Below are 23,399 nucleotides of genomic sequence, written 5' to 3' on the forward strand. Positions count from 1 at the left end.
ACCAGGCTAGAATATTTTCTAGAGTGGGGATATTGTTTCCAGGGAGGATATAAATGGAAGTGATACCAAATTTCTTATGTGGGTTAAGGTGGCAGTTAAGGATGAGTAGTTCAGCTGGGTAGACGTTAGGTATAGGGATGGTAATAGGAGAGAGATTTAGGCTGTCTGAGTAGAGGATGGCTTCTCCACCCCCTTTTTTAGGGAATCTGTCAGAGCAGTAGATATTATAACCAGGAGGGAGAATCTCATTGTTTGTGATGTGCGGTTTGAGTCAGGTTTTGGATATGGTAAGAATATGAGGGGAGGTATGGGCTATCCATGTATGTAGGTCAGTGATTTTATTAGTGAGGCTTTGTATATTTAGTGAATAGATAGTTAGGGTTTTGTGTACTGGAGAGCATGGGTTGGGTGGAAGAGAGTAAATAGAATTATGAGGAGAGTGGGAGGTGGAGGAAGTCTTATGGGGTATGTGACTGGGAGGGCAGGAGAGGGACCTGGGTTGGGGTGAATGTCACCAGAGAGGAGTATGTTATTTGTAACAAATATAAGTGTTGAGAATAATAAGAAGTGGTTGTAGAGTTTATATTTGGATTTGCAGTTGAGTGGACAGTTTTGACAAAAATGTAGTTTATGTAGACAATTAATAGGGAATTTGAAGAGAGAAGGGGATATAATAAAGGAGTAGGTAGAAGGAAGGGTTTCAGAGATGCTTAAGGTAGGGGAGTGTATGTGAGGGCTGGGTAGGAAGGAATGATAGGAGGTTAGTGTAGATAGGAGTATGAGAAGTGGTGTGACAAAGAATAGAGAATGCATGGTAGAGTTTGTGAAAAATTAAGTTGTGAATGGAGGGGGAAGGTAGAAGTGATAAATGATGTATTGCAGGTTTTGGGTGGTGAGAAAGCTGGGAGTGATTCTAGGCAGGATATGCATTGTGAGTGGGTGAGTGAACAGGAAAGGGAGGGAGTGGATAGTATAAGTGTAATTGATGTAGGGGTGGATGGGAATGGGGGTAGGGTAGAGGAGCAAAGTAAGTCCGAGCGTAGCTAGGGCGAACGGAGCGGGGATAAGCCCTTTGCTCAATGGGAATCTGAGTATGTGTTTGTTAGTAATGACTTTATACCTTATTTAAGGTTTTACAGAAGATTTGTTGATGACTGCTTCCTGATTTGGGAAGGGATGTCAGAGAAGTTGTCTAATTTTATAGAGTATTTACATTCCGCCACTACATATTTAAGATTTACATGCCATTTTCCAGAGACTCTATAGATTTCTTGGATGTCCAGGTGTCTAGGACTATCCGTTCTAGATTTGGAACTGTTCTATTTAGAAAATCATGTAGGAGAAATGCTGTGCTACATAGGGGCAGCATGCACCCTGGCTTTATATATAAGAACATTTTGAGTGGACAGGGTATGTGTATATCCAGACTCAACAGTACTGATCCAGGATTCTGAAGATATTTGTATACTTCAGGGCATGAATTTCTGGAAAGAGGGTACAGTAATAGTGAAGTAATGAATATGCATAATGGGACCTCCAACCTTAGAGGTAGCAAGGCTTGTCACTACTTCTCTGATATGGGTGTACAAGGGAAGGATGATATTCTAGTTCCTGGACATAAAAAATCCAAAACCAGCTCTTTTGTCCTATGTCGTTAGATTATACTAGTGATGTAAAGACGATCTGTAATATGGTCTATTTTACAAACAGATGAACGCATTAAAGATCTTGTGGGAGCTAAACATCTTTTCATTTTAAGAATAAAAAATATTAAAATGACAGTTATGTTATAAAAACATTAAGAGAGAAGGCTTGAAGAGTACTGTTAGGGGTACAATGCACCCATGTGGTAAATGTAAATATTGTTCGTATATTAATGTTTTAAATCAATTTATACATCCCTTGACGTGCACTGAATTTGTATTGAAAGTTCAAGCAGACTGTACTACAGTTAATGTGATATGTGTTGCTACTTCCACAGAATGTGTTAGTTTTATATTTGTAAGATCACTCATTCTATAGCTAAACGGATTAGGGAGCATCTTTACTGTGTACAAAAAAGGGATTCCAGGAATTCCTTAGCTAAACATGTGGTTGACAAGGGTGAGGATCATTTTTTTTTATTTAGGGTGATAGAGTTTGGATGGACCCACAGGGAGGTAATTTTAGAAACTATACAGAAGAACGTGAACTACATTGGATTATCACACTGCAGGCTGATAAATATCCAGTGTTGAATGGTAGGGTTTCCTTAAAACCTACCTTAAAAAGGAGAAAGTTTTTTAAGTGATGTAAAACAATTTTAATATTTGATTGAGTAGGGTATGTGATTGGTTTATTTGAATGGGTTTGATTGCAATTAATGCGATGACATCATTATATAAATGTTTGACTTGGTTTTTGTATTATCGTCTGATGAATCACTATTTAGAGTGTGAAAACACTTACCACTGTTTTATTTGTAATAAAAGGTTTACTAGTCTTATAAGGTTTGTTCAGCCGTGTCCCTGTGTGTTTGCATTTTATTCATGTTTTAATAGATTTAAATCTGTTCAAGCCTGTTTTTCTGACCCCAGATAGTACATAAACATCCAAAAAAGAACAGGCATGATGTTTAAGAATATACCAGTCTGTTTTCCACTTGCTCCTGACAGGCATTTTACCTCATTTGATCACCCTTTCATTTAAACTGTGAAATCTGCAAAGGTTTATGGAATCAGTTTAGAAATGTTCATATTTGACCTGTACATCGTGTGTTATCATAAATGAAGCATGCTGTGTAGAACTAGGGCCTTTATTCATATATTCATAGATTGTTACTAGGATAAGGACCCAGAGTGGGGGGGGGGTCCTTTCTAAGACTAGCCAAATTTTCCCAAAAGGATAATGATATCTTGTATCCAAATAGGACATTGAGGGCCAGGCATTTATAAGATACCTCTATCCAAAAGGGCATATTTGCTTTATGACAAATTATACTAGAACAACCTATGCTTTTCCTCATCTAGCCTCATATAAATATCTCATCTTCCCACAACCACCACACATAAAATTGAGTGTGCTTATAACAACGACCACACATAAATCTGAGTTTGCACATAACAGGACTTTTCTGCCAGCATTTGTTCTGCTGACACCACAGTGAACCCTTAGCAAACTTATTTGGCAAAATGTACCTAACTGTTTCAAACTAATTCAACTAGTAATGATTCAGATGTGATTATTCTCCAATAACTGTCCAGTAGTCTCTATTACATTACCTCATATACATCCCAAAAGACCTTTTTGCTCCACAGGCACCTTGTTGTAGAAGTTAAACCATCTGCTAATAAACTAGGCAACTCTGCCTATGGTGTCTGCTTAGTCAGTAGTGACTTTAATCCCTTAGGATATACAGGGATGTCCCTCCAAATAAAGGATTATTTTATCAAACTGCCTATTAAGCCTTTCCTGGTCTTGTTGGTTACTTGACCTAGCAGATGTTCTTCGTGTTTCACTGTTGCAGTCATTACATTTGGGTAATCCTACTGGCAGGTTGCCCTCAGTCGGCCTGAATTCCAAAGTCCTGGGTCCTGCATCAGCTGCTGTCACCCCTTCCCTGACGTCAGGTCATCAGGGGTATAAAAGATGCGGCCGACGCCATTTTCTTCAGTCTTTCTTGCTGCATGGTGCCCAAAGCAGAAGCAGATCGCAAGTGCCGGTTGGCCGACTCCTGAGATTTTCATGTTTGAGTTTCAGATCCGAAGTCTTCAATAAAGCTAAGTACCCCGTTGGGGAAACTTTTTTCTTGCTCCAGACCAATGTCAGAAAGAGTTAATAATTGTATTTCTTGTGGAAAGCAAATACCTCATAAGGACTTTCATTCTTACTGTATTCCTTGCCTAGGCCCTGATCACAATGTTGCTGGTTGTCGGTTTTGTGCTAGAATTAACCAACGCACTTTTAAGCATCGGTATGATTTTGCTTTAAACTGTTTTGGACACCGGTTTAAATATCCAGAAATGTCATCGGATAGCCATCCGACTACCAGAGTTCATAAAAAACATAAAGAAAAGGAGAGAGATAGACAACCGAGGCCTAAAACCAATGATGAAGCTTCTCCTAAGCCAGTCACTGGTTCGACGGTTCTCAGTGAGGCGCTTTTGCAGCCCCTGATGCCTGCTACTTTAGAGTTGCAGGCTGCTACCGACTCCCACGTGGAGTCGGCCATGCTGCTGGAAACTCATGGTATTGGACCCTCGGATACTATTCCTTCAGATGGGTCCGGAGCAGCTGAGCAGGCACTGGCTTCTGAGGGTGTATTCAGACCTAAACATCTTTACATTAAACCAACCTCAGCTTCAAAGGCAAAGACTAAAGCACCTTCTAAAGCAAAGAAACAAACTCAAGAGCCACGTGAACAAGCCTCTATGCCCAAAAAACAGATGCTCAAAATGTCCGAAGCCTTAATTACCTTGATCAAGGGTTCCCATCCCCCCTCCTGATAAGAGGCCTAGGCAAGAGCCTGACTATGAATCTTCAGATCAGGTTTCTATTTCTTCTGATTCCTCTTCTGATCAGAAATATTCTCTTCCCTATGAGGATTCTGATGCTGAAGAATCTATAACTTCAGCTTCTCCTCCAGAGGACTATTCTTTTGGGGAAACCTTGCATACCATGAGGGAGCATTTCCACTGGGAGAGCCAAGATTTTTCAGAATCTAAAAAGAGGCTCGGGGGTTTCCTTTTACAACCTCAACACAGGCCACTAGCCATGCCACCTGTGTTAGATATTGTAGGTGACGTGTTTTCAGAGTCTAGTCTTACCCCTGACTCCTTACCTCCAACTCCTGTTAAGCCTGACAGATATTACAGGGTTCTGGACTCTCATAAATTCCTTTTTAAAAACCCTGCTACAGACCCAGAAACTATTTCACAGGGTCCTAAAGGAGTTAAGGCTTCCGCTGCAAAAATCCCTACCCCCTCTGACAGAGATTCTAGGGCACTGGATAGATGGGGAAAAAAGGTTTACACATCTGCTACCTTGGCTATAAGGGCCTTAAACTGTCAGTTTCATATGCTCAAATATCAGCAACATGTCATGGCATTGCTTAAACAGAAAATGTTATTAAACTCTGACTGTGCAGAAAACAAGGAAATGCAGGATTTATTGCATACAGCTGAACAAGTAGGAAAGCATACTTTGCAATGTGGTTTTGATTCTTTGGAGGCCTCCTGCAGGGCCGCAGTTATGGGTTCTGTAATTAGGAGGCATGCTTGGTTAAAGGAACAAAATCTGCATGATCATGTCAAAGTTAAATTATTAGATGCACCTTTAAAGCATGATACTTTGTTTGGTGTTAAGGCAGAGGAGGTGTTAAAGAAAATGGAGGACAAAGCTAAATCTATGCAAACTGTCAAAGATTTTTTAGAAGTACAGCCACCTAGGTTTAGTAGACACTGGCCTACAAAGAATTGGTCCTTTCCTGTGTCAGACAGCCCTCAAAGGGGCAGATGCAGATGCCCTAGAGACAGATCCCAGGTGCAAGGTTCCTACAGGTCAAAGCAATGGGGTGCTTCTACCTCCAAAGTTGGAGAAGACAAATCACAACCATACAGGAAATAGTCCCAATGACTTCCCCCTGCCTGCATCAAGCACTTATCTCCTGGCAGCACCTTTGGGGGAAAACTAGCACTTTTTTCTCAAAATTGGCACATTATAACCCAGGACAAGTGGGTTCTAAATATTGTGTCACAAGGGTACAAGTTCCATTTCCATACCCTGCCAAAGGCAAACGGCTGGCCAGATCTGCCAAAAAATCAATGGGCAGAGGCACAAAAACAAGTCTCATCCCTCATGGACATGGGGGCCATTCAACAAGTACCAGAGCAAGAGCAGGGACAAGGATTTTACTCAAGACTGTACTTGGTACCCAGAAAGGACAAGACCTGGAGACCAATACTGGACCTATCTATTCTGACTGCATTCCTGGATATACCAACATTCAAGATGATGACTTTGCAGCAGCTTCTACCCATGATGGGCAAGAACGCTTGGCTGGTGACTCTAGACCTAAAAGAGGCATACCTGCATGTCCCAATGAGACAATTGTGCAGAAGCTTCCTCAGATTCAAGGCTGGCTCAATACATTACCAATTCTTTGCACTGCCCTTTGGCTTATCTACTGCACCCAGGGTCTTTACAAAGTGCATGGCACCAGTAATTGCATTCTGCAGACAAAGAGGAATATAAATATATCCTTACTTGGATGACTGTCTAATTCAAGCAGAGAACAAGGACATTCTTCTACAGCATCTGGCATTTGTGAAAAGACTTCTAACATGCCTAGGGTACACAGTCAATGAAAATAAATCAAAACTAGTACCCTCTCAAGAGATAATATTCCTGGGTGCAAGCTTAAATACAACTGCCCAGATGGCTTATCTCACACCAGACAAACAAAGGCAACTGACTACCTATTTCAAAATGTTGGCAACAAAGGCCCAGTTATCTGCAAGAAAAATTCTGCAGGCTTTGGGCTTCATGACATCCTGCATCCTACTAATTCCATATGCAAGACTGCATATGATAAAACTTCAATGGTACCTACAAAGTGTTTGGACTCAACATTGCCACAGCCTGGAAACAATGATTACTCTCATTCCCTGCCTACAACAGGAGTTTTGATGGTGGGCAAAGGCTTGTCACCAAAACAAGGGACAGCCATTCACATTACCCCCAGCCAGGCAGACACTAACAACGGATGCATCAGATTATACCTGGGGGGCCCACATGGCAGGAAGATGCATTCAGGGTACATGGTCTTCAACCCAAATGCATCTACATATCAGTCAAAAAGAGATGCTAGCAGTTCAGAATGGCCTGACAACCTTCAAGGACCTACTTCATCTGGGACAACTACTGATAAAGACAGACAATACCATGGTCATGTGGTATATAAACAAGCAGGGGGCACACATTCTTACCCCCTTTGCAGACTAGCCATGACTTTGTGGAACACAGCATTAACTTGCCAAGTACATCTGCAGGCACAATTCATACCAGGAAGGAAAAATACTCTGGCAGACGAACTAAGCAGAAACCTCATGGATCCCCACAAGTGGCAGCTGGATCCACAAGTCTTCAGCATGATAACAAGGAAATGAGGATGCCCGGACATAGATCTATTTGCCTCCTCTTACAACTACCAACTAAAAAGATTCTGCACAAGGACTTATCACAGACAAGCATGGAAAGTCGATGCCCTATCTTTCAGCTGGAAAGTATATGCCTTTCCCCCCATTGCCTCTCCTCCCCAAGGTACTCCTAAAGGTCAGACAGGAGAAGCCAAAAATGATACTGATTGCCCCAGACTGGCCCCACCAGTGCTGGTTTCCAATCCTAAAGAACTTGTCTCAATGCCCAGCTTGGACCTTACCTCAAGTACCTCATCTACTGTCCCAGCAAAACAATCAGATCCTGCACAGCCAACTCAGGACTTATACCTGGCAGCATGGTGGATAATGTAGTCATACAAAACACACCTCTCAGTAAAGCTGTGATAGATGTCATTTTGGAGGCCAGAAGGCCTAGTACTAGAAAATCTTATGCTGGAAAATGGAAGAGATTCTGTGCTTGGAACCAGGCACAAGGAACTGATACAGCTGTGCCAAATATTCCTCAGATTTTGCAATACTTAACTAAGATGCTGGACAAAGGCCTATCTTTTTCATCTATTAAAATTCATGCCTCTGCCATTTCAGCTCATTACAATACAGAGCCACCAATCTTTTCTCATCCCTTATTAAAACAGTACCTCAGAGGAGCCAAAAATTTAAGGCCTCAAAGGAGATCACCAATGCCTGCATGGGACCTCAACTATGTCTTGGAAAAACTCACCCTGCCTCCTTTTGAGCCAGCTGCTACTGCTGATATAAAGTTTTTATCTTGGAAAACAGCTCTGCTCCTTGCAATAACTTCTGCAAGATGGGTTTCAGAGCTACAGGCACTCATGTCTGTGGAACCTTTTATCATTTTTTATCCAGACAGGGTCTCTCTGAGGACAAACCCAACATTTATGCCTAAGGTGGTGTCCAGTGTGGCTCTTAACCAAACTATTCATCTGCCAACTTTTTATCCAAATTCACAGAACAAGGAGGGGAGAATTCTGCATTCTTTGGATGTACACAGACAGCTTAGATTCTACTTGGACAGAAGCAAAGTTTTCAGAAAGACAGAGCAATTACTAGTGGCATATGCTGCAGGATCACAAGGAAAGGATATCTCGAAGCAGACTATTTCAAAGTGGATAGGCCACTGCATTCATTTTTGCTACTTACACCATGGCAAGCCAGTGCCTAAGGGCATTAGGCCACATTCAACTAGAGCTGCAGCCACTTCAGCAGCCTTTCTCAGGGGAGTACCAACCAAGGACATTTTAGAGGCTGCTACTTGGAGTTCAGTGCACACCTTTACAAAGCACTATCATCTGCCACTCTACTCTAAATCCAGGGCAGGCTTTGTCACTGCAGTTCTGCAGGGACTCATAGCCGCTCCTAATGCTGTTTAGCTCCAGCCTCCCAATCATAGCTTTGGGAATCTACCCAAATGTAATGACTGCAATAGTGAAACACAAAGAACATAGTACAGTTGTGTACACTTACCATACATGTAGATGTTCGAGTGTATTCACTGTTGCAGTCCAGGTTACTGACCCGCCATCCCCCTTTCTTCTGATGGAACCTATCTTTCCTTCTCTGATTTATACTACCTATGTGGTGTATTTGCTTGTAGATGAAGGTAAAGTTTATATTGTTGCATGTATTTACACATATATAAATTGTGGCTACCCTTTTAGGGGGCACCTGACATCTGGGGCAAAAAAAACTAAAGAAAATGGCGTCAGCAGCATCTTTTATACCCCTGAAGACCTGATGTCAGGGAAGGGGTGACAGCAGTGACAGCAGCCAAAGCAGGACCCAGGACTTTGGAATTCAGGCTGACTGAGGGCAACCTGCCAGCAGGATTACCCAAATGTAATGACTGCAACAGTGAATACACTTGAACATCTACATTTATGGTAAGTGTACACAACTATACTTTCTTGTACTAGTAGTGAAGCTTGAAGAGTATTAATTTACAGCTTGCTGATCACATCTGGATGAGTTATAACTCTTTGACTGGTGTTTGTCACAGAAGATCATTGCCAGAGTGGTTTCTAGTACAACATTAGCTATTTTTTTTTAGTTTTTCATTTGTTCCATGGCTGCGTAAATGTACAGTTGATATATATATATATATATATGTTATGTATGACTGAACCACCCTGATGTAGAATATAAGACAGTGACAACATAAGTTTGATTATACACAAAAGCAAAAAAAAAAAAAAAAAAAAATGAAAACAATAATATTGAGAGAAAAAAAGAAGAAAACTATTTCCTCTTCTGATATCAATATTAAATCTAAGCCCCCCATAACACTAGCCTCAAATTTGTCTGAATAGTGTCAGTGTTATGGGAAGGTTTCAATGACATTAAAGTGTAGGGTGAGGATTGGAGGAAGGGGCAGCATTAGGGTTAGGGTTAGCAGCCATTACTATGCTGGGCAGGGGGGCTTAATTGGTTAAGGGCAAAACAAAAGAGCAGAAGTGACAAAGAGTCACCCTGGACTATCCCCCTTTGAATTTTATCCCTGGGAAAATAATTTGTCCTTTATCATAGCTTAGCTGCAAAGTGGTTTGTCACTGTTTCATGGTCACTGTAATGTAACTGATCAGTGTAGGGTGTATCTTATACTTCTGTAAGCACTCCTTTATCCATGAATGTGGGATACTGTCAAATGCTTTTTTGTAATATAGCCACACCATACTTAAATTCTTCCCCTTTTTACAATTCTGCAGTATGACTTTATTTAACAGCAAATTATCCTTTGTTCCATATGACTTTGTTTTGTTAGCCTTTTGTTCTATTGCCTTGACTGATTGTTCCATACGACTTTGTTTTGTTAGCCTTTTGTTCTATTGCCTTGACTGAGTTTTCTTCTAAATGACTATAAACTCTGGTGGCATCAGTTTCAGTATATAGTTTATACATTGCTGGAAGGCAAGTTATTGGTCTATAGTTTTTAGGATAGCCTGCAGGTTCATGCTTAAGGAGGAGTATCGTTTTTCCTGTTGTTATCCAAGTTTGTGTCTGTTCAGAATGCACATATAAATAGTTCTTACTCAGGGCTAAATCTTCATGTAAAGATGTTAATGCTTTTATCCAGAAGACACTGCTTCTGGGCCTGGGATTTTCCATTTAGCAGCCTTTCTTAATTTTGTTTCAATTTCTCTGCCCGTTACTTCATCCCAGTTCATATCCTGAACATCTGAGTTCTTATTGTTTCTTTTATTTCTTCTATCCGTTCATCTTTGTTGTGTTCCATGGGGTCTTCATAGATATTTCTCCAAAATGTGTCTATTTCTTCTGTTTTTGGTGGTGCTTTGTTCCCCAATTCTTTTTAAAACTTTTTTGGGCTATAATTGAGTTTCTTAGTTTGTACTTTTCCTTTATATTTATTTGCATATTGTCTATGTTTTCTTGCTTGTGCTGATATCTTTAGTTTATTATTTGCAATAGTGTATGAAAGATCCTGGTCTGTGCATTGTTTTTATCATGTCTATCTTTATTTTTATTGATTTGTTCTATACTCTTCTAACAGCGACACTTCTTGTCTTAATTGCTTTATAGTTTTCTGTCTTCAATGCTTCCATGGTGGCATTTTATTTCTCCCTTCCTTTCTCTTATTGTTCTGTGTTTTTGCGATAATTTGTCTATTAATTTAGTTGCACAGTAATATATCCTATTTACTTCTGTTATATCACATGAATTTCTATCAATAGTCTTTATTACTGTGTTCATTTGTTTTTTCGAGTTTCTAACATGATGGGTCTTATTGAGCTTCTGTAATCTATTTCTTTTATTGATCTTAATATGTCTATTTCTATCAAGCAACTCTTCCCTTAGATCATGCAGAATTTTCTTTTCTCCATCTACATGCTGTATCACAGCACCTTGTCATCTTTCCTTTTCCTACCTCTATACAGATCTCTTCTATGCTGATCTCCTTCCTAATACTAGTGCCCTGGCACAACTTGTTCTATTCTAAATTGTAAATAGTGTAATTTTTATTTGACTCTTACTCTAGCAATCATTACAAACTCTCCATTGTTATTTTCTTGTTATAATACCTCTGCATTTTTACTAAACTACATAATAATTGTTCCTTTATTTGCTTTTATGTTTATATACTTTTGTTTGTTTGGTCTTTGTATTGATTTTTGTTATTTGATTGTTTGTTCTCTTTATTATAAGTTACTAGTATGTTAATGGTTAACAAATGTAAAATAAAATAAAAATAAAAAATAAATTTTCTTTGAAACTGAGTGCACATTCTTTGTTCTTTGTTTCCTGTGGACATTCTACAGAAACTTCTGGTGACATACTCTCTTTAGCTTTATCCTGTGTCATTCCTTTCATATGGGGACTCACTGACGCCTATTACTCCACAACATTAACCGTGTCAGAGTTGCCACTGTTTCCTGCTCCCTCCCTTGCAACTCTAACTGAACCTTTGAACTGGTTTTCCACTGAAGGCTTCAGAGTATCGTCATGTGGTAAATGATCAGATGCTTCCTGTTCCATCAGTTTCTCCTTAATCTGGGGACTCGTTCCATCATGCTGTGATATTACCAGACTTGGATTTTCTACACTAAATCCTTCACTTTGCAGGTAATCCATAACTTCAGTCTCTATTTCTTTAACTTCTTCATTACTGATTCTCTTTTCTACTTACCCATTTTGATTTCTTATTTTTTGTATTTTAAAATTTTCCATATCTGAATGCCTTTACCTCTATGTCTCTTCAAATATCTTTGGTGCTGCCTTTGTATTGATTAGTTTTGCTTTCTCCTCTGCATAAATATTGCACCATATTAAATCCTTTTTTTCTTTCCACATATCCATATCTCTTCTTCAGATGTCTCCAGAGTCCTGCCTGCTTCTCTTTACTTTGGGGACTCATTGTTCCATCATGCTGTGACATAACCTGTGTTATACTTTCTACACTAAATCCTTCACTTTGCAGATATTCCATAACTTCAACTTCTATTTGTTTAACTTCTACTTTACTAATCTTCTGTTCTGTATTCCTCATTTGTGTTATTTTTTGTATTGTGAAATTTTCTATATCTGGGTGCATTTACCTATATTTCTCTTCAAATATCTTAGGAGCTGCTTTTTTGTATTGATTAATTTTGCTTTCTCCTTTACTTAAATATTGCACCATATCAGATTTTCAGATTTCTCTTTCTTTCCCATGTTCATATTTTTTTGTATCTTTGCTCTTTATATTTTCGTACTTGCTCTGTTGATTCTTTTTCCAAATGCCCCAAAGTTTCTTGGTCTACATAATGTTTTTCATAGATCTGTTGGATTAATGAACACACCTTTACATTTGAAACATTTGACAGTTTTTCTTGTGCAAGTAATTTTCTTTCCTCTAATTTTTCTCAGTCTTTTTAAATATCTTCTATCTGAAATTCTGGGCTTCTTACATAACATACCTCTCCATAAAGGAGACAGTTCCACTGAGCTGTCAAACTTTAGGCCCATAGCTATTCTGTCACCTCTAGCTAAAATTATGGAGAAGTGCATACACATACAGCTCATGCACTACCTCACACAGAAGAAGCTGTTGTCCAACTTTCAGCATGGCTTTAAGCCACACCACAATACTACTACTGCTCTCCTCTCTTTCTCTAAAAATTAACACACTGCAATAATCATTAACCACAACTGCAATAATAACAAACTATCTTCATCACTCTTTCTAGATCTATCCAAGGCTTTTGACATGGTTGACTACAAAATGCTTATAAATACCTTGAAGGCCTTCTCCTTAAACAACCATACACTCCAATGGTTTCAGTCCTACCTGCAGGGTAGGCAACAGGCAGTCCTATGGCAGGACAAGCTATCATCTCGCCTACCCATCGCATTAGGAGTCCCCCAAGGCTCGATACTAGGACCCTTTCTTTCCTCCATCTTTATCAATGACCTTCATTCACTCATTACCAGATGCTACCTGCATTCAATATGCGGATGACTCCACATTGATTTGTTCTGACACCTCATCAGCTACTTTATTCACATTAACCCAAAATACCTTAATACAGTGGAACAATGGCTCTCCAATCAACATCTAATCCTAAACCCCAACAAAACTAAGCTGCTTCTCTTCTCCCCCACACAGAGGACCCCCCTGCCATCCTTCAACATAACCGCTAGCAATGGCACTATCATCTCCCCAGAAGTGTAAACTAAACTACTGGGTGTCATAGTTAATAACAACCTGAAGTTTGATGTGCATATCAATCAAACTGAAAAAAAAACATTAATAAAAAACTTGGCTCTCTCTACAGAATCAAACCTTTCCTTATCCCACTTGCTAGAACTGCAATTGCCCATTCCCATCTACTATCAACTCTTCTCTACACCTCACCTCACCTCTGTTCTCCAACTTAAACAAAACAGATCTTAATAAACTATCATCCTGCTATAACCACATTGCCAGATTTGCTACTGGCACAGCCTACCAGACACACCACTGTAACAACCTAAATCACCTAGGATGGCTTGAACTGCCTAGCCTACTGCAGTTCAACCAACTAATAGTGGCGCATAAAGTCCTTTACCAACCAGAAAATACACCTGCACTAAAAAATATTATCAGCCCCTACACCAGCACCTGACCACTGCGATCGTCCACTAGACTCCTAGTTCATACATACAAATCCAACTACTCAGCTGGGGACTCTCTGTTTGCCAACTCTGTTGGAAAAACATGGAACAGACTCTCAGCTGACTTGACCCTGGAACCCTCACTAACTCGATTCAAAAACAAACTCAAGAAATACCTCAAAACTCATTGGTTATGTCTTTGCACTAACCCCAACTAGCGACATCTCTATTACCTAGGTGCCTTACCTTCAACTACTTCTTACTTTTTTCTAGCACACCATTTCAGGAAAGGTCAGTTGTATAACTGTTGCTCAGTGTGTCTTAAACCTGAATGTAATGTTATGTATATATAACTTTGAAAATAATGTTATGTTTTATAAAGTGTTTTATAATAAGTTAGTACTATATGTGCTAAATGCTGGTATTGCTTATGACTGTAATCTGCTTGAAACTAGCATTTACTAAATGTTCAATGTGTATTATTATCTTGGAGCTTTTCTCTCTGGGCCTCTGCTGAAAATAGACATTTATCCAATCAGACTATCTCGGTCAACAAATGCAAAATTAATAATAAATAAATAAATAAATAAAATAATAGTAACAATACGTAATTTCTTCCATATTCTCAATAGTCCACTGTATTATCTTTATGTCTCTTTTTTAGCCTGTCAGCTTTTGTTTTTTTATCCGGACTACTACTTTCTTCTACAACAGAGGGGCCATCCTTCCCTGAATCTGGCCTAACCCCATTGTAGGAATGTTTCCATGTCTTGAGGATTCTACAGTGCCATTTCTTTCAGTCCTGGCTCAAGTGCGCCTACCAGGACTGGGAACTTTTTTTATCCTGGAACTTGTGCACCCAGCTATTTTTTAACTTACTTCTGTCTATGATATATGCTATATAAAATACAGTTTATATATCAGTGTTGTCTTGGTGATATTTTGTAAAAACAGGGTCCAACTCATGAAGGTACTCACCAAGACTTGAGGATGAATTCAATTCCAACAATGCTACTTTCCTTCTCTTGTTAATTTTATCATTTCTCCATTCAGATTCTTTACTGTATTTCTTAGGTAATGCGTGCCAAGATCAAGTTACATTACAGCAGTTTGAAATAAAATAACTGCACTTCTACACACAAACACACACACACACACACACACACACACACACACACACACACACACACACACACACACACACACACACACACACACACACACACACACACACAAACACACTGTGTGGCATCTATGCTGTAACCAGTGTTGTCTCTGCCATGTAGTCATAGCACCCATTCCTCTTAAGTTGTGTCATTTTGTAACCGTAGTGTACTAAGGAAACTGTATCTGCCCATTTTGTTTTGACTGTGCTGCCATATTGTGCTAAGAACATTTTAAAAACGTGTCCATAGATCATTACTGTGCTGACTTTCTGCATCATTCCCGAACGTCAATTGCTGTATAGCTTAATGTCATCCAAGTACTTAAGACATAATTACTATGTCAGGGAAGTAAATAGTGTGGGAAGAAATAGCCAGGGAATTGTTATGGCTAGGCTTGTATAGGCCCTAGGGCCGACTACCAACCTATGAACCTATGAACCTTAGTTGATACACTACTGAAGAACCTAATTATACTGGTTTCCCCATCATTGGACCACAGGCTGCCTCCACTCCTTCTGTTAGCAGCCTTCTAGCATTAAACACATCATTGCAAGAACTCACACATAGACTGCCTTTTAGAATACTATTACTGGAAACATCAGACAAATGAATGGCATGATAAAATTCAAAAGAAAAAGTAAAATAAAATCAAACCTAATAAAGCAAAGACAAATACAACTGCGTCAGCTATGCTTTACAGTCAGACACCATATTAAGCTTTCTTCAGCATATAGGATCTACAGAATATAAATATACAACTCCTCATGTACATTTCAGCATAGACAATTCAAATGTATAGTGATATATATATATATATATATATATATATATATATATATATATATATATATATGTATATATATATATATATATATATATATATATATATATATAAAATATGTATACAAGTTATAAACTTTATTTAGCTTACTTTGTATTATTTAGTGTAATTCAGTCATTCATCGTTCATAGGTTCATAGGTTCATAGGCTAGTACTAGGCTATCAGCCCTAGTTACAAGCCTAGCCATAACAATTCCCTGGCTATTTCTTCCCACACTATTCACTTCCCTGGACCCCTGTCTAGCAGGGCGACTGACGTGATCCCCGGGGTGAATTTCCTTTCTCCCATTCAATCGTCAAGGTTCCTTTTGAAGAGGGCCAAAGAGGCACTCTGCTTAACATGTATAGGCAATCTATTCCAAAGTCTGGGGAGTCTCTGGGACAGTAACCTATCCCTCCAGCACATTTTGTTTATTGTGATGACAAGGTTTAGATCCCTGGAGCATGTGGCTCTGAGGGATTGGGATTTATTTAAGTGTAGCATGTCCAACAGCTCTGGGTTTGACATGGCCTTGTATGTTAAGCAGAGATCGCCTCTGAGTAGACGATATGCGACAGAGTATAGCTGGAGTTTTTTAAGGTGGTCAGTGTAGGGCATCTGCTTTAGGCCTGTGATTCTTATAGTGAGGTATTTCTGCGGCCTTTCCAGTTGTTGAAGATGTCTTGAGAGGTACATACCAAACGGGGCGTTGTGTTCTATAATGGGTCTAATGAGGGATGAGTACAGTGGGACAATGACCTCCTTTTTTCTGGATGAAAAGCCCTTTGTGATGAGGTGTGCCACATAGAAGGATTTCCTGACTGTTGTGGTGATGTGGTTATCGAAGGTGAGACCACTGTCCACCTGTGTCCCTAAGTCTCTTATCACACTTTCGGTGTTTAGTGTACTGCCACCTGTATGGTAATTCACGGGTACATGTTTTTTCCCAAAGGGGATAACTATACATTTCTTGGCATTGAGCTTGAGCCCATGGCTCTGGCACCAAGCATCTGTTTCTGTAAGGCCCTTTTGTAGAGTATCCACATAATTTGGGGATTCAATAATGGCTCCCAGTTTGCAGTCATCTGCGAACTTTGTTAGCCAGAGTCCCTTAGTGTTGGCCTGTACTTCAGAGAAGTAGATGCCAAACAAGTGTGGTCCCAGGACTATATTAGTTAGAGTCTTATCCTCTTATGCATTTTCCTATGACAGTTTATAATTGCAAAGATTAGAACAGGTGCAGTTCCTTCGTCTCAGGCCTAAGAATATTTATATAGTTCAGCATCAGAAAATTTTATCCCATGTTTTCAGTGTCTCAGTTATATGAATATGCACTTGACCTCATACAGTACGCACTACCACAAGCTATAGGAATTTATAACGATCTTCATATTTCTTTAGATAGGAGGAGTTTACTGAGATTGGCTCAGACTTTAATTCAGGCTATTGATCCTTCTTGTAGAGTAGTTTCTGGTAAAAGAGGGATGCCTCCTTTCCTGAAAAGATTCATGATTTTGAATCTGAACAGGAAGATGCAGAAACTGATTTGGGGTTTTTGTCCTTACATTTCTGATTCAGACTCTGAGGAGGGCTCAGTTTCTAATTCTCCCTTTGGGAATTTCTCTTTCTCTAAGGCTATTGCTGGAATGTGCCAGTGTTTTCAGTGGGAGAACTCTGAGATTTTTTAGTCCTTCAGAAAGGATTTTTCAGAACCTGTATCCATTCCTTCTATCCTATCTGCTTTAGAGGATTTGTGTGTGTGTGTGTGTGTGTGTGTGTGTGTGTGTGTGTGTGTGTGTGTGTGTGTGTGTGTGTGTGTGTGTGTGTGTGTGTGTGTGTGTGTGTGTACTACCTGCAATTTTCCTCATAGCCAGCTGTCCCTAAAAGGAAGATAAGATGTATAAAGTTCCTCAGTCTTTTAAATGTTTATACACTATTCCCAAACCCAGCAGCCATAGCCTTAGTTGACTCCAGTGCTGCTAAGCAGTTAGTTATTTCAAGTATTACTCCTTTTAATAAGGAAAAAGAACTCACACACTTTAAGACCTAAACCCCCCCCACCAAAAAAAAAAAAATGAACAACAACAGCTATAGCAACCACTTTATTTTAGGTTAAGCACTTCCGTCAGATCAATGTCCAACTTCTTCAGAACCTTTTAATAAGGATGGATGGGAACATTATTAATAGGTATGGGAGAAAAGTGTATACTTCTGCAACTATGAATTTCAGAATTTTAAATTGTCAGGCTCATGTTAAAGTTTGTTCTGGTGAAAGTATGAGGAATGTTTCATCTACAGTTTCTTCTTGTGAAGAAAAAAACTGCTTTAAATAATTTAAGTTTCTCCTGTTGCAAAGGACACTACTCATTGTTTGTAGTGTGTGTGTGTGTGTGTGTGTGTGTGTGTGTGTGTGTGTGTGTGTGTGTGTGTGTGTGTGTGTGTGTGTGACTCTGTTCATGCTTCTTCCAGGGCTATGGCCACAGGTACTGTTTTAAGGAGGTTTGCTTGGCTACATTCTCAGAATCTCCCAGATTATTTAAAAATGAGGTTTTAAATTCTCCCGTAGATAGAGATTTAGTGTTTGGCCCCTCTGCTGCAGAGGTGATCAAAAAGTGTGATGAAAGGGACAAATTGATCCAGGGAAACTCTACGATTGTTCAGCCTCCTTTTCCAAATTGTCCAAGGCATCTTTCTCCTCATTTAATTTTGGAAAAAACAGAATGAACAATCTCAACAGAATTCAGGTAAATAGACGTTTAAAAAGAAGTGGCATTGGGGTTACAAAAATAAGTCTTTGCCTCCCAAAAGAAAAGTCAGTCCATTAAGTCTGATTGACTACTCAAGAGACCTTGTGACTTCCTCTCACCCTGCTCTTCTTTCTCTTCCAAAGTCTGGATCTCCATTTTTCTCTTTGGCAACAGATTGTTTCAGACAAGTGGGCTCTGAAAATAATTCAACCGAGTTACAGATGGCAGTGGTAGGAAATTCCTCCTTTCCAAGGTTCATTCCTTATCATGCAGATCAGACTCTTATTTCCTCCTGTTCTTCATCACATGTTGTCCCACGGAATGTCGGAACAGTTCCTTCTTTCCAGGTGGGAAAAGTGTTTTATTCAAGGATGTTCTTAGTGCCAAAAAGAGAAAAAAAATGCTTGGAGACCAGTTCTGGATCTTTCTATTCTAAACCTCTTTGTGATACTGCCCACATTCAAAATGATGTCACTTCACAACCTGTTACCACTTCTTCCTCTTTAAAATTTCTTGGTAACACTAGACTTATCATCACATCCCTATATTCTTGCAGACTTCAGGAGTTTAAACACGAACAGAGTCACAAGGTTTCTTTAATTATTGATTACATATCTTGTTAGAAGAGATAGAAATTTGTTGCAAATATATGTAACATGCATTTTGCATTTTAAATTACAACCTGTTTACCATAGTGAGCAATGTCTCTTTAAGTTAATTGAGTGTAACTTGTGTGGCTTACAATGCCCACTTTTTTATTTAGTATTTAATGATGAAGTTTTTATGACATTTTTTATCTGAAGAAGTCCTGCTAGTGATGTTGTTTTTACCTCCAGCAGTCTGTTCATGTTTGTTTTCCATGGCTTCTGAGAGTTCCTGTAGTACAACAACTTTGTCACCACCACCAGCTTCTCACCCGGAGAGTATGGGTTATTTAACCCAGCTCATTGAGCAACTTTCTCAACACGTTGAACAACTGCAAAACCGCATGGATGCTACACCTTCTTTTCCACCAACTATGCCTTCTACTACTCAAAACAATTCCAATCAAGCAGATGCTAATAGAATGGAGGCTTGCCTACCTATTAACGATACAACAGTGCCTGCATTTAGTAATGGTTCAAATTCCAGTGAACCAGGTAACAGTTTAGTAAACAAAGGACCAAATGGTCTCACAAGCTCTGTTTTTGGACCACATTGTGTTAACTATTTTACCAAAACTAATACTGCAGTACCAGCCACTTCCACTGTAGTAGTTCCAGGCACTTCAGCCGAGCATGTAGCCATTAACGTTTTGAATGGGGGACCGAATGGTCACACGAGTGTAATGGCTTTACCTAACCCTTCAGTCACCATCATTAACAGGAATACATCGGAGCGGACGCATTCACCGAACTTTCAAACATCTAGGAATGTGGATTTAAACGCCATTCCTTCATTTGACCAGTGGCTTAAAGAACCGATGCAGCTCGTGAATATACAACCCATCCAGGTTCAAAACCATGTTACTGAAGGCACAGATAACACCTCCTCTTTGCTTCAGCATTTGGACAAAATTTTGTTTAAATATAAAAAACTTTTACTGGAAGTGGCGTATCTTCGTCAATGTATTAATGAAAGTATTGTGCCTAAGGGCTTAAGAATTTGTCAGTACCCTACAGGTTTATCAGCTGGGTCTGTGTTCCACCAAGAACTTGTTTCTATGTTTAACAAACAAGGGTTAGACTTGCTTAATTTAATGGTCAAACATTACCAAATAACTATTAACCAACTACTTGAGGAAGCAACAGCCTTAGACAGCAGTATTAAACAATATCCTGACTTTGGGCATTATACGTTTGACTATGACAGAATCTTTGTTAGTATTGACCAACATGTAATTAAACTAAGAGAAGTTAAGATGAAAAAGCTTAACAGAGACCATACAGCTTATAAAGTAGGCGTTGCTTATCCTCAACCTCCACCTTCACAAGTTTTTAAAACTAACAACTATGGTCAAATTAATAGTATTCACAATACACAAGTTGGAAATCAACATGTTTCATGCAGTTCACAGACTACTCTGAATGTGCCCCAAGGCGACCATCCCAGTCAAAGATCTGATACTGTTTCACTAGAAGTTCTGCCAGTCCAAAACGCCCAAAATTTCCAGAACCCGGCCTCTCAGTACAACATGAGATCGAAGGGCAAAAAACCACAGTTCAAAAACAACAACAGAGCAAAGAACCGCAGACGCGGGAGATGAGTTTGCCACACTTGAACACAACAGAAATTCCAAATTTCAAGCTTAAAGAAACTGGTTTGAATGTAGATAAGGACTTTAAAATCTACAACTATACAGACATTGTCATTGACCCACCCTTGGTCAAACTGTTAGCAAAGGGGAACACATTTGTTCCATCTGGAAGGGTTGACTTGGCAAAAATACTAATTGACTTAAAATTGTATGCCATAAAGTTAAACTTGTCATTAATGTTTGGTGACAATGTAAACATACAGAGTAGCATTTTACATACATCTAGTAAATTTTGCCCTCCTCTTCACCCTACATTGCTATTTGAACAAATTTGTGAGTTGGACTTTTCCAACTCATCTAGTGTTAGATCTAATAACAAAAAGTTTCATCTCCCCCCTAACATTTCTAGAGAACAACGTGACTTGTTACACTTAATCCAACAGGCTCCAGTTTGGATTATGTCACCAGACAAGGGTGGTGGGTTAGTAGTGATGTACACTGACCACTACATTAATGAAATGGAAAAGATAGTCAATAGCCCTACTTACCAGCTCGTATCACGTAATGAATTAAATCAAGCTTGTTCTAAAATTAAATCACACTTATATGAGATGTTTTTGGAAGCCAGGATTACTTCTGACCTTTTTAAGTACCTTAGCATGCCAGCCCCTAGAACTCCTATTCTTTTTGGTGTTCCCAAATTACACAAAAACATTGGTAGTCCACCAATGAGACCATTAGTAGACACAAGGTCTAGTCCAACGTACCCTTGGGCGAAATGGGTAGATGAAACCCTTAAAAATATGTGACCCAGGAACAACAAATTTGTAAAGACTCGGTCATTTTTAGCCCAAATTAACAATTTGGACTACAGTCATTCTTTTAATTTCTTAACCATTGATGTCCAGGACCTTTACTCTTCAATCCAATATGATGAAGGAATTGAACAGACCAGTAGGCTACTGAGGGCCAAGGGAGCACCATCAGAAGAAGTAAACCTATTAGAGGAAATGTTGGACATTATTTTGAACAACAATTACATTACATTTAACAACAAATACTTTGTCCAAAAAACAGGAGTGCCAATGGGGTCCCTGTGTGGTGCTAGCTATGCAAATTTGGTTATGGCATCATGGGAGCATGAGTTTATCTTTAATAAACCTGATATAAAGAAATAGATCCATTTTTACACTGCTTCCTTGACAACGTCTTTATATTACTCAGTAGTAACAGGGATGATGCAATAACATTGGTAGATTATTTTAACAGTACAACTAGCTTCCTTTCTTTTACCTTTGTCTTTGACACCGACCAGATTTCTGACTTGGATGTTGATTTGAGCAAAGACGAAACAAAAAATTCATATGTTTCTAAAATCTATAGAAAACACACATATTCTAATTCTTTTCTCCATTACAGCAGCTGTCACCCTTGGCACCAGAAAAAATCTGTTGTCAAGGGACAACTAGTGAGAGCTGCACGCATGGTCACACTTGAGTCAGACTTTTTATATGAAAGTCAAAAACTGAAGGACATGTTTCTCAAAAGGGGTTACCCTGAGGACCTGATAGACACGATCTGTGATGAAGTCACCACTAAGAGAGAACAAGGCCTTTATAGGCCAATTCTTAGTTTGAGTCTCAATAATACTGGAACAATTGATTCTAGTCATCCTGACAAATATGAATACACAATTAGTCTGATTACCCCTTTTAGTAATGATGCTAAGGAGGTAAAGTACATCCTATACAAAAATTAGGAAATAATTAAAAGAGATGTCCATATCGCTGACAGGTTTGAAAACAGCCCTCGAATTAAATATAAGCGTGGTACCAACTTGAAAAGTTTATTAGAGGTCAACAAACCAGCTTTAAATTGGAAATGTGGTATGTACAAATGCCAAATGTGCAATTATTGCAAGCACATGAATACAGGCAAGGAGGTAATTATTAGAAACACTATTTACAAGACCCACTCTAGGTTTACTTGCCAGTCTAAATCTGTGGTCTATGTGGCCCAATGCTCAGGTTGTACTGCGTTTTATATCGGTAAAACCGACCGTAAGTTGAAAGAACGTGTTTACGAGCATTTGTATAAAATCAGAAATCAAAGCTTAGATAATGCTCTGGCAAGACACAGTGTCTTATCCACACCATTCTTTCTTATTTAGAGCCATTGACTCAGTGTTTGATGACAATAGAGGTGCACCTACATCTTTATTATTGGAACAACTTGAATTGTGTTGGCAACTTCATACTGGATCTTGTTTTAATCCGGGTTTGAATGAAGTATTATCTTTGGCATGTATACTTAAACTCAGAAATTTGAGACGCTAGTATACTATAAATGTTTATATACACCACCCTTGTTAACTTTTAGAGAAAAGAAAGTGTAACATTTAAACCTGTGTTATCAGGCCTGCGATAGTATTTTTTATTATTATTTTATTGTTTTTTCTTAGTTTTATTTTCATTTTGTCTTTCGACTACTTGCTTTTCTAGACCCTTGACATGTCTACTTGTTAGCGTTTAGGCGTTTAGTTGGTGTAATAGTAATGTGGCAACTGTTTGTTTCAGACTTCAACAAACTTCAGTGTTTGTTTCAGACTTTAATTAACTTTAGTTTTGTTAGCACTGTTGTTAACAATGAAGCTTTTTATTTCTTTA

The sequence above is a fragment of the Protopterus annectens genome, chromosome 7.part0 (assembly GCF_019279795.1).
Source record: "Protopterus annectens isolate FY-2018-M chromosome 7.part0, PAN1.0, whole genome shotgun sequence".
NCBI classification, from domain to species: Eukaryota; Metazoa; Chordata; order Ceratodontiformes; family Protopteridae; genus Protopterus; species Protopterus annectens.